At 43.9% G+C, this 10,760-nt stretch overlaps 1 pseudogene; it reads left to right on the top strand.

Moving 5' to 3' along the window:
• Nucleotides 1-1,958: 1,958 nt before the first annotated feature.
• Nucleotides 1,959-7,940, top strand: LOC106588605 (potassium channel subfamily K member 9 pseudogene; annotated as a pseudogene).
• Nucleotides 7,941-10,760: the final 2,820 nt, after the last annotated feature.

Genomic DNA, 10,760 nt, shown 5'->3' with positions numbered 1-10,760 from the left:
CAGTTCAGAGAAGCTGCGGGAGTTTATCAAATGCAGTCAGATCAACTATTGATCCATGGTCCATCTTTGATATTCTTCAAGAAGTTTAACACTTGAATTCCACGGGTAAAGCATATAGGATCACGGGAGCACACTTTATATGCACATACAATTCCATTCTCCGCTTGCTGCAAGTCAGATAGAGCAAGTCCTGAGTCTATAAAAAGAATAATTCCTCATGTGCTTGAGTGGGTGGACACCCATCAGGGAATGTATGAAATCAATAGTAAAGAAACAGAAAGGCCAATGGACTAGTTCAGGTTACAATGGGTCTGTGAAAAATAGGAGAGCAATGTATCTTTGTCAAAACATTTGTTTCTGTATCCATGTATAAAAATGGTGGGTGTTATTTGGTTACAGTGAGTTAGGCCTAGATACAGTATCTGAGCCAGATACAGCAGAAATGTATTACAGAAATGTAGCATATTCTCAGCATGGCCTTTCATACTCAAAGCCATTCATATACTGTACTGTATTGTACGGTACTGTATAACAAAGCATGTATAGCCTACCCTACCTCTGCATTAGATCTGATCATATTCCATATCTGGATGGTCAACAAACACTATTATTTCCTCTTTAGTTATCACCACAGGTTGAGTGTGTGTGTGTGTGTGTAAGCACCTACAGGCCTAAAGATAATGTCTACTTATCCTAAAAGCATTATTGGCTCCTGTACGACTCCTTCCTCATCCAATAACTCCTACGTTTCCCACACTCCCCTGCAGCTCACAGGACCGGAAAGGAAAGTTGCACTAAATTGGACAACCTTATAATCTCTGGGCCGTCCTCAGATGAATGACTGGACCCATTTCTGTGCTGCCCTCTTATTCAAAACCGGCCCTATCTGTGGGGGTTAGCTCTTATTCAAAACCGGCCCTATCTGTGGGGGTTAGCTCTTATTCAAAACCGGCCCTATCTGTGGGGGTTAGCTCTTATTCAAAATCGCCCCAAACTGTGGGGGTTAGCTCTTATTCAAAACCGGCCCTATCTGTGGGGGTTAGCTCTTATTCAAAATCGGCCCTATCTGTTGGGGTTAGCTCTTATTCAAAATCGGCCCTATCTGTGGGGGTTAGCTCTTATTCAAAACCGGCCCTATCTGTGGGGGTTAGCGCTTATTCAAAATCGGCCCTATCTGTGGGGGTTAGCTCTTATTCAAAACCGGCCCTATCTGTGGGGGTTAGCTCTTATTCAAAATCGCCCCAAACTGTGGGGGTTAGCTCTTATTCAAAACCGGCCCTATCTGTGGGGGTTAGCTCTTATTCAAAATCGGCCCTATCTGTTGGGGTTAGCTCTTATTCAAAATCGGCCCTATCTGTGGGGGTTAGCTCTTATTCAAAACCGGCCCTATCTGTGGGGGTTAGCGCTTATTCAAAATCGGCCCTATCTGTGGGGGTTAGCTCTTATTCAAAATCGGCACAATCTGTGGGGGTTAGCTGGACGCTTTGGGGATTTTTCACTGGGTCAAATTTGTAAACAAAGCCAGAAGCCAAACTGGGGAGTTAAGTTTATGGAAAGTGGCTTGGTGGGGCTGAGTTCTATTTTCAATTCAATTAATTGAGGAAATGATTGGGCTATTTGACCTTCTGAATGTACTGAATTGAAAAGTGATTTGACCCCAACCCTGGCAGTTATCGAGCCATCGCTGTAAAATACAGGTCCCGGTTTCTGGTTTGTTGTCTCTCTTTCAGGTTAGGACCATGCTGCTGTACCATAGATGTTATGTCCTGATCAATGTCTCTGTCTTCTCTCCCCTGCAGGTTATGGCCATGGTGCTGTACCATTGATGTTATATCCTGGTGACTGTGGTCTGTTGTTCCCTGCAGGTTATGGCCATGGTGCTGTACCGTTGATGTTACATCCTGGTGACTGTGGTCTGTTGTTCCCTGCAGGTTATGGCCATGGTGCTGTACCGTTGATGTTACATCCTGGTGACTGTGGTCTGTTGTTCCCTGCAGGTTATGGCCATGGTGCTGTACCGTTGATGTTACATCCTGGTGACTGTGGTCTGTTGTTCCCTGCAGGTTATGGCCATGGTGCTGTACCGTTGATGTTACATCCTGGTGACTGTGGTCTGTTGTTCCCTGCAGGTTATGGCCATGGTGCTGTACCGTTGATGTTACATCCTGGTGACTGTGGTCTGTTGTTCCCTGCAGGTTATGGCCATGGTGCTGTACCGTTGATGTTACATCCTGGTGACTGTGGTCTGTTGTTCCCTGCAGGTTATGGCCATGGTGCTGTACCGTTGATGTTACATCCTGGTGACTGTGGTCTGTTGTTCCCTGCAGGTTATGGCCATGGTGCTGTACCGTTGATGTTACATCCTGGTGACTGTGGTCTGTTGTTCCCTGCAGGTTATGGCCATGGTGCTGTACCGTTGATGTTACATCCTGGTGACTGTGGTCTGTTGTTCCCTGCAGGTTATGGCCATGGTGCTGTACCGTTGATGTTACATCCTGGTGACTGTGGTCTGTTGTTCCCTGCAGGTTATGGCCATGGTGCTGTACCGTTGATGTTACATCCTGGTGACTGTGGTCTGTTGTTCCCTGCAGGTTATGGCCATGGTGCTGTACCGTTGATGTTACATCCTGGTGACTGTGGTCTGTTGTTCCCTGCAGGTTATGGCCATGGTGCTGTACCGTTGATGTTACATCCTGGTGACTGTGGTCTGTTGTTCCCTGCAGGTTATGGCCATGCAGCTCCCGGCACAGATGCGGGGAAGGCCTTCTGCATGTTCTATGCCGTCCTGGGGATACCCCTGACCCTGGTCATGTTCCAGAGCCTGGGCGAGAGGATGAACACCTTCGTCAAGTCCCTCCTGAAGCGCATCAAGAAGTGCTGTGGCATGCACATCACCGATGTTTCCATGGAGAACATGGTGACGGTGGGGTTCTTCTCCTGCATCGGGACGCTGTGCATCGGGGCGGCCGCCTTTTCCCACTACGAGGACTGGAGCTTTTTCCAGAGCTACTACTACTGCTTCATCACACTGACTACCATCGGCTTCGGGGACTTTGTGGCTCTGCAGAAGAACCGGGCCCTGCAGCGGAGGCCCCTGTACGTGGCCTTCAGCTTCATGTACATCCTGGTGGGCCTGACTGTCATAGGAGCCTTCCTCAACCTGGTGGTGCTGAGGTTCCTGACCATGAACAGTGAGGACGAGAGGCGGGACGCAGAGGAGAGGGCCTCGCTGGCGGGGAACAGAAACAGCATGATCATCCACATCCAGGAGGAGACGCTGGGGAGAGGAGTTGGTGCCAGGAGGAGGCGCAGGGAAACGCAGGGCCAGTACTGCGCCGAGGTCACCGACCTGCCTTCTGTATGCTCCTGCATGAACTACCACTCACACGAGTTTGGTAGCTATGGGGAAGGGATGGGAGGAGGGATGGGGGGCGGAGGGATGGGCTGTGCCTTCTCTCACCAGAACTCCTTTAGTTCCCAGTTGAACCCCCACCAGTACTTTCACTCGGTGTCGTACCGCATCGAGGAGATCTCTCCCAGCACCCTAAAGAACAGCTTCTTCCCCTCGCCCATCAGCTCAGTCTCCCCAGGCCTCCACAGCTTCACAGACAATCACCGACTCATGAAGAGAAGGAAATCTATCTGAGCCTAGTGCATCATAGTGTTTTGAACTACATGTTGCATTTCAACGTTTTTTCCTAAATGCTAAAACGTTGAATTGGAACAGATCATCAGACTGGGTTGGCTTATCTACACAGACAACTGCTAGCTTTCCTTTTTATACACAAGTACAATGCATCTCCAATGCTGCTCCTAACCAAATCTCATTTTAGCACTTTTGTTTTGTTTCTTTTGGTTGGTCTAAGGATATAATATATTGAAGCGATTCACAGCGATTGATTGAAGAGGAAGGAGCGTTGGAAAGAAATGGCAAACTTGTTGGACATGAATTTATCTCATAAATTTCTTGTTAGGGATTCAAAGCATGAAGCATGGATACTTATTGTCCCAGGAAATTGTCCCATCAGAGAAATACTAACCAGAACCAACAGATCTTGTTATACATTTTCTTATTGCTGGCTCACAATGGTAATATAGCACCTTGGTAACAATGTACCAAATGATGCACACTTAGCATTATAAGGGGGATATGTCATTTCTTTTAAGTGAGCATGCCTGTTTCACCTTAACTTAAAATGATTGCAGTTAAGTGCATTTCCTCCATTGCATCACTGCAGACAGAGATGATACAATTTGAAATGACATCAGGTATTATTTTCTATAAGCAATTCTCAGAAAAAAAAGTGTAAATGATTTGTTCACAGAACATCATGCCAAAATATTGTTGCCAATCTTAGCATGTGCATTAGATGTCAACAAATGAGTGTTCCATAATTATTTTATTTCAATACTTTTGTCAATTTTTTTGAAACAGCAGATTTTGTATTATTATGGTTTGTGTCTGTAGATGGGTTTTTTTCTGGATTTCAGATAGTGTAAAATATGAGGACGTGAAAAGGAATAAGCAAGGATTTTAAGGCTTTCCAGTTTGAAAAGTTGCTATGTGCATGTACTTTGTGAAACTGGTATGCATATAGATGAATGGAGAAAAATAATAGCCTTGCAATTGAAATGAATTTTGATAGCAAATAATCATAATAATTATTTAAAAAGATACTTTATTTATTTAGCCACTTAAAAGTAATGATGTATAGTGTAGGCTGAACAGTTTATTCGCTTTTCCATAATTTTTTCATTCAGAAAAATTGTACAATAACCTTTGCTCTCAGGTTTTGAAAGGATAGCCTCTTTAGGTTCTGCTCCCCGAATCAAATCACAGAAGAAATCCCATAAATGCGAATGCACCTGCCAAACAAAACAATAGATATTAATTCATTTTTAAAAAATAGTACTAATTTTCCAGGAAAAGGATATTGAGATGCATCATCTTACTAAGGGAAACTTCCTGTACTATAGAGAAGTGTGGGTTCAGAGCATGTGCACACACACACACACACACACACACACACACACACACACACACACACACACACACACACACACACACACACACACACACACACACACACACACACACACACACACACCTTCACTGTATCAAGCCATAGAGGAGCAGGCCAGGGAACCACTGCTATTCTGTAAGGATGTTAATTTTGATGACAGGTGTAATCCAAACTTCAATTGTGCCACTGCGAATATATACACAACTATAGCCTACGAACACAATGACAGGCATTTTAGATGTATACAGTGATGTTATCACTGGCTGTCATTTAAATTCAATGACAGCCAAATGGCAATCAATGGGTGAAAAAGGACCAGACGCATTTCTGAAGGAACAATGCAATACTGGGCATTGATTCATTTAGCACAACATGTGCCATTTGCCATGTGCCATTGATAAGGGATAAATGCCATGGATACCATTAGGGAGATTTCCATTGGTTTATTAGTAATCAAAAGCAATGTTGAAAAACAAATATTTGTGACGTGTAATAGAAACGGCAAATATTGGAGAAATTGTCTAAAGATCGACATTCTACAGGGGTGGATTTTTATTTTGTCTAACTTTCTTTATTGTGACAAATGATGACGGAAATGGTGATTTACGAATAAATTATGACTGCCAAATAATTTTGAAGGTACGCGGGGTATGTGATGTCATCACGTAGGTTAACTATAAAGCTCTACTTCACATTTCCTTCTAAATGCCAACTGCTTGCAAAATGTATTTTTTCAACTATACATTTTTTTTTATTTTCAGGAAAAGGATTGTCCTGACTTTCAAGAATGCCTGAATTGCTTCGCCTTGCTTTTCTGGTTGGCTAGTTTCACCATCCAATTATATCAGATCTAGAGGAGTTTCACCATGGCAAGGACCTTGGTGATATGTTGGCACATAAGAATTATTACAATATGGCAAATATTAGTCAATTATTGCATTCTATCCATGCTGGCTTTCGCAGGCTACCTGAGACATGAAACAGATAGGTGGGAGGGCATACAAGCTGTCGCCAATGTATTAACAAGCAATTTGATTAAAAGGGTAATGGAAACAACTCAACCACTACATTTTTATTCCACACTAGGGTTATGCGAAAAATGTATTTTTTGTTGTTGATGTGACGTCATTACGTCCTTCTGTTTTTATCGACAAGATAGTTAAATGAAAACGCACCCCAGCAGACAACTGTCGCACAAACAGTATTTTCTATGCGAACTTTCTAAATATCGACAAAAAATCCCTGGACAAGTTAATGGAAACATAGCTTGTGTCTGTCTTGAATGAGAATAACTAAAAAATATTGTAACATTAACATCCAAGGTTCTAGAATGTTCAGATGACCCCAGGAATACACATGTAAATATACAGTACTTTATATCATATATTGTACGTTTTCATCCTTTGGAATAAAACGGCCTTTCCACAGCTCCGATGCGTTAGCATTTTTACACATTTTAGAATATGTGCCTTTAAGAAACGATATTTCAATGTTTCTATACCTGTAGGCACATTTTACATCTGAGAAATAAATCCAACCCTTTTCCTTATAAAATATGTCTCCATCTCTAAGGATTCATGTAGCTTCATACAAATACAAAACCAAAGCAAAAAAGTACATTTTTTTCGGCAAACCACACAGACACAATCCAGCTGATTTACAACGTCCAAATAATTTATTTAGGCAGAGCTGCCGCAGTTTCTAGGTTTGTCCAATTATTGAGGAGAATGATTTGGTATAGCTGGAAAATTCATTCTTTTACATTTTTGCTAAGATACCACATTAGTCTTTTCTTGGTGTAGTTGGTGGACATGCACATGGATATTAAGGGTTGAGAGTCAATGTTAAAGCCATTTTTATCGATTAAGAGTCAGTATTGCATATGTTCAATACATCTCTATAATTGTATTTGTATAAAGTGCATACCAGCATTTTAATGACTGATCATGCCATAGTGAGGTGATGCCAACATGATAATGATGTACAATGATTTACAAGAGAGTAAAACAATAATTGTTTCTGCCATGAAATGTGCCATATTAACATGCATGGATTAATGCTGAGTGAGTCAACAGACAAATGTTTGTTAAAAACGATATAAAATACATTGTACGAAATAAATTGATTGTTGGTGTCAGCCTTTAAATTAGTTGCTGAGTTATCCCTGCTCTTTTGAAATGATATGTTTACCTTCAAGCTGTGCAGCCAGAAACATAGATAGTACCTGTATGACTTGGCTGATCTGGATTGAGATGGTTATTGGTCGATCGTTCTGGATTCTGTACGTCCTCCTGATGCCTGGGGTTTAATGTGGCAGATATCTCCATGTGCTGGCCAGATCTCTATCTGTCCAGATGTCCACAGTGGCAAGTTCTCCTATCACTGGGACAAAGACACACATATTGCACAACTAACTAACTATCTGTGTCATGATCAACTCTAGAAGGCTGTTGGGTTATTTGTATGATTCCATGTTACTTTTTCTTAATATCTCTAATTTCTTTAATAAAAAAAATTATCCTTCCTTTGCAATATAATCCCCCCAATTTTTTTTTTTAGGTCTGATGAACAAATGCCATGTACCATGTTTATTTGAAAATTATGAAAATGTTAAATGCATACCATCTCCAAATGACAATGTTATATCAATTTGGTTCAACAAATGACCAAATTGACCCAATGAACATTTTTGTTTCACAGTTTTGGAAAACTATTTTCACTCCTGATGTCAATACATGCAGCGATATGGGCTTTCTCTTTTCAATAAATGGGAAAGAGAAACTTGTTGAGAGGGTAAACAACCATTTATGTTTTCATTTTTGTGTGTGCATGATTTGGTGTGGTGACTTGGTCAGGTGACCTGGGTGAAGCAATGACACCACTTGAATAAAAACTATGAGACTCCTTCTCACAAGCCCCAAACCCTCTGACTCTGGTCTGTCTGGTCTTACACTACTGTAAATCTATTCCAACACTACTACTGTAACACTAATGTAAATGTAGGCTATACCCACCACCACTCTAACCCCACCACACAACCACTCTAACCCCACCACACCACCACTCTAACCCCACCACACCACCACTCTAACCCCACCACCCCACCACTCTAACCCCACCACACCACCACTCTAACCCCACTCCACCACTACTCTAACCCCACCACACCACCACTCTAACCCCACCACACCACCACTCTAACCCCACCACCCACCACTCTAACCCCACCCCACCACCACTCTAACCCCACCACACCACCACTCTAACCCCACCACACCACCACTCTAACCCCACCACCCCACCACTCTAACCCCACCACACCACCACTCTAACCCCACTCCACCACTACTCTAACCCCACCACACCACCACTCTAACCCCACCACCCACCACTCTAACCCCACCACCAACCACTCTAACCCCACCACACCACCACTCTACCCACCACCCACCACTCTAACCCCACCACCCCACCACTCTAACCCCACCACACCACCACTCTAACCCCACTCCACCACTACTCTAACCCCACCACACCACCACTCTAACCCCACCACACCACCACTCTAACCCCACCACCCACCACTCTAACCCCACCCCACCACCACTCTAACCCCACCACACCACCACTCTAACCCCACCACACCACCACTCTAACCCCACCACCACCACCACTCTAACCCCACCACACCACCACTCTAACCCCACCACCACCACCACTCTAACCCCACCACACCACCACTCTAACCCCACCACACCACCACTCTAACCCCACCACACCACCACTCTAACCCCACCACACCACCACTCTAACCCCACCACCCACCACTCTAACCCCACCCCACCACTCTAACCCCACCACACCACCACTCTAACCCCACCACCCCACCACTCTAACCCCACCACACCACCACTCTAACCCCACTCCACCACTACTCTAACCCCACCACACCACCACTCTAACCCCACCACACCACCACTCTAACCCCACCACCCACCACTCTAACCCCACCCCACCCCAACACTACTGTAACCCCACCACTACTGTAACCCCACCACTACTGTAACCCCACCATACCACTACTGCAACACTGCTGTATACTATATGTCAACTACCAACACTGTTGCCACATCCCACTGACATAGCCAAGGTACAGTATTTACTATTCACCCCATAGCAGACTACACTCTATCAAGACTATACAGGAACCAGTCTACAAACTCATACATTTCCAAATTAATTCCTTAACAAGACACGTTAGTTAAAATACTTGAGTTCACAACCTTGCCTGTTGGGACAATTACATTTTACTCCAAGAAGAAGTTATTAATTCATTAATCTTGTGCATTTATAAAAAAAATCACCCTCCAGCAGAGATAGGATCGGTATCTCATTTGAAGCTCAAAAACAAACTGAAGCTCATATTTATTTAAGGCTTCCAGATAGATAGTGGGGCTTAAAAAGTCATTTTAGTGTTGGCTAATGGAGATGTGAAGAGAGTTAGAACATCTCTAGCCCGGAGAGATTGACGTCTACACTGATCAAAATACAAGACACTTTGAGCCAAATAAGATTCAGAATGACCTAGAGGAATCTGATTTCGTCTGGATGAAAATGTGAGTGGGGATCTTACTCACTGACTTAAGCCTCCGTTTCTCTCTATCCTTTCTGTGATTATAAAGAGGAACTGGAATAAACCTGTGTGTGCTCGTAATTAAAGCTCAAGACAACTATCGAATTGATTTTAATTCATACCAAGCACTAAAGAGATGAACTGTTGTGCTGAAATGCCACAGGAGGCCGATACTTGTCTAATACAACGTCTGAGTGCAGAGGAGATGGGTGGAAAAGTATTAAGAAAGTCACCTTATTACACAGAAAGAAATCAGCAGCAAAGTTCCCAAAGCGTGGTGTGAAATGTAAATGACCCACAGAGACAGACTGAGAACTCATCCTGCCTCAGTGAAGGTGTGTGCAATGACGGGGAAATACAGATATAGGCTGTAAATTGTACTATAGGTCTATATCTGGAAGTAGCTGTCTATGTCTGGGGAAGATGCGTATGAATGTATACTGTGCTCTCTGTGTGTGTGTGTGCTTATGTGTGTGGTGTTTACAGAAGGGGTTCAAACCCAGGTCTCCCACACACTAGAAGAGCACATTAGCCCGCTAAGCCAAAGTCTAGGCATTGAGATGCAGGGGTGGGGGGGGTGCCGGAAAGAGGACGCTGACAGACAGAAAAATGAGCAGTGCTCAAGAAGAGGCCTGTGTTCTACCACTGGATGTTCCCATGCCCTTTTTCAGCAGGTGGGATCTCCGCAGTGCAGAGCGTGATGAGCACTGCAGTCCTATTTATCCAGCCCCTGTTCTTATTGTGTCTTCCTCCTCATCCCTCACCATGATAATTACACTGCCAGAGCCATGGACGTTATGGATGGAGGAGGACAATAAGAACAGCCTGGGTGGAGGGGCGTTGGAGTGTCATTGCATCGTGGCCCTATGTTCAAAGCCTGGTGGGGCGGTGGCGCTGGTGATGCTCTCTGTTCAACATCAAGCCTGTAATTTCCCCACAGCTCAAATGATCGTCTCAGCAGAGCCAAGTTTCCTCTGGATGGAGGAGGGGTTTTTATATACCAGCAAGCAGGTGCTGATGGTGCAACAGAGACAAATGTTAATTTAAGTAGGATTATTTGGGAAGTTAGTGAATACATGAACGACTAACAGGGAAGGTGGAAG

Source organism: Salmo salar, chromosome 27 (assembly GCF_965601325.2).
Source record: "Salmo salar chromosome 27, fSalSal1, whole genome shotgun sequence".
NCBI lineage: Eukaryota > Metazoa > Chordata > Actinopteri > Salmoniformes > Salmonidae > Salmo > Salmo salar.
This window is presented reverse-complemented; position numbering and strand designations above follow the sequence as displayed.